The sequence below is a fragment of the Alligator sinensis genome, unplaced genomic scaffold (assembly GCF_000455745.1).
Source record: "Alligator sinensis unplaced genomic scaffold, ASM45574v1 scaffold1046_1, whole genome shotgun sequence".
Classification (NCBI taxonomy): domain Eukaryota; kingdom Metazoa; phylum Chordata; order Crocodylia; family Alligatoridae; genus Alligator; species Alligator sinensis.
Window position 1 is genome coordinate 1,466,918 of NW_005842174.1, and position 2,648 is coordinate 1,469,565.

Sequence of the window (2,648 nt, forward strand, 5' to 3'; positions counted from 1 at the left end):
TGATATAAAGTTTTTTTTTTTTTTTTTTTTTTTTCCCCCCCCCCCCCCCCCCCCGAGGTCTGTTCTAAAACTAGAATGTTACAAAAGACATCACATTGCTAATGATAATAGACCCTGTGAGAAAATGGTTTGTAACCATTTGCGCAATACATATGCCTGATGATATTCTCTCCTAAATGTAGTTCTCATTTCTCTCCTGTTTACTTTTGTTCACTGTAATCAATGTATCTGTATGTTAGAAATAAGCATACCTGTTTGTTTAGGATATGGACTAAACACTACATCATTTGGTAATACACTGTAATTTTGCCTCTCTGAAAACACCTGTGGTTTGGGTCAGTTGTACAATAAAGCAATATTTAAATTTATGTAAAGCTAATGGTTCTAATACAGAAAAAATGATTTTTGGTATGTTTTTATAGCATGTAAAAGATTAAATTGCTCATACCCAGAATTCCAGTCCACTCTGATTTACACTTCTATGAAGCTGCTTTTCTTTTGCCTTACTCAATTGCTGTATTCCTGTTAATTATTTACACACACTGTGTTTTCCTTATTCATGTTGCATGAAAATGTCAGATGATAAAAATGCTTTAGTGAAATGGATTTATTTTTATAATATTTAATAACTGTCAATACCCATCTATATTAACAAAGTCATATTTAGCTTTTTAGAGAAGTCTGTACAGGTTTGTGGACATAAATGTTAAACTGTAAATCTGAATAAAAGTCATTTTGAACAAGACATAAAATGCTTGGCATTACTTTTTTTTTCCCACCATCTCTGCAAAGTTTTCTTCCAGGAGAACAAAGGACCTTTCTTAGTAAGTCAGATTTTAATTCAGTTCTAATATGTGCAGTGTTGATCTTGTATAATGCAGACTTCCAATTGAAACATCACGCAGCGGCAAACTGAATACCTACAGCCATCTAGTGTCGCACTTACTTTCACAAGCTAAAGCTGGTATTTTTTAAAAGTTTCAATAAAACTATGATTTGCATAAATTATGCTTCTGTCCTTTGCATCCCTGATTAGGCTTTCCAGGATTCTATGATCCATGTTAGGTTAAGCAGTCTGTAGGAAAGTCATGTTTTGTCTTTAATTTTTGCTGTATTGTACCAAAAAAAATATGTAAGGCTGGTTAGTATTTCAAAAGTAATGTGGAGAAGCACTAAAATGTTTCATTGCTGTAAGCTGCTCCTTTCCAGATCATAACTGACAAGGTTACCATTCCTGTCTACTAATGCTAGCGTTTCTTGTTCCTCATAGGTTAAGAAAATTTCTTGTTGCCTGACTGCCCACAGATATTTTTGGGAATGTTGGCAGCAACGACTGCGTTAATAATTATGAAGTGCAGTCATTTTCTCCCTTCTGCTCCCTACTTTATTATGTATTTTAATTGCCGCTTTCACCTCTCAATTAACCAAGATCAATTTTTAATGAAAGAAACCTACTTTTTGTCATTTCAAAATCGGTACCGCATCACAAAAATACCTTTAAACTTACAATTGTTATTCAGATTTTGTTTGACTTGATCTGTTTTGCTTAATGTCTTCAGCTTTGAAAGTGCAGCCTTTTGGAGTACCTCCTTATGGCGAAATGCTCTGAGGGAAGGGTTAAGTATTTGGACCTTTTGGTAAGAAGAGGGGAAGGAGATCGGCTTGTGAGATTCTTACCGCATATGCCCACTAACTCTTCCCCACGTATGCCCACTAACAGGAGCCATTCTTCCCTCTTCCTTAGACTTTAGCATCTCTGCCTTGAAGGGTGTTGGACTGCTTTGCCCCACTGAGATCCTCCTCACGCCCATGTTGCGATTCTGCATTTCTGTTACAGAGGGGAAAATACCTGCTGGCCCATCGCCTTTCTGTTCCCAGTACTGGCTGTAAGCAGGTAGCGCTAGGCATCGCTGACTGCACGGCAGTACCTTCCTTGGTAAGTGTCCATTTGGGGTGAAGATTATGCAAGGATCTCATGGCTTTGTTCTGTTGTCAAGCTTTGCCTATAAAACATCTTTTTAACCTGTTTGTGCGTTAGCTGTTTGAATAGAAGCTGAAGCAGTGGGGAGACAAGTGGACTGAAGTGTGTTGTGTTGTGTACAGGACTTAGACACTGTGGGTATCTCTGATATTGTGATGGTGCTATGGGTGTTGCCCACAGATGCTCTTCTCCCCTGGGTGTTTCTACCCCCAGAGCCTGGGTTTCCACTGGAGACGTGGCTGTAGCACCAGTGAGGATTTGGAAACTGGTCTGTGCTGGGCCCTAGGCCATGCTGCAGCACTGCGGGGCAAGGTCCTGGGGTAGCAGTTCCACCTGGCGCCGCTAGAGGCCGCTCCCCCACTCCACGGGGAGAATGGGCCGTTCCATTAGCTAGAGGCCGCTGCCCCCTCTTCCACGGGGAGAATGGACTGCTCCCTTCCTCCTCCATGGGGACAATGGGCAATTCCATTAGCTAGAGGCCGCTGCCCCCCCCCTCCCCCAGCGCATGGTTCGGCCCGTATGACACAGCACAATGGCCCCGAACGCCGCGGCGCGGGGCATGCCGGGCCGGCCTCGCCTCGAGTGGCAGCGCCACGGACCAATGGGGGGCCGAGCCGCGCGGGGCGCGGCCAACGGGGCGGGGGCGAGGGCGGGTGTCCGGGGCGGG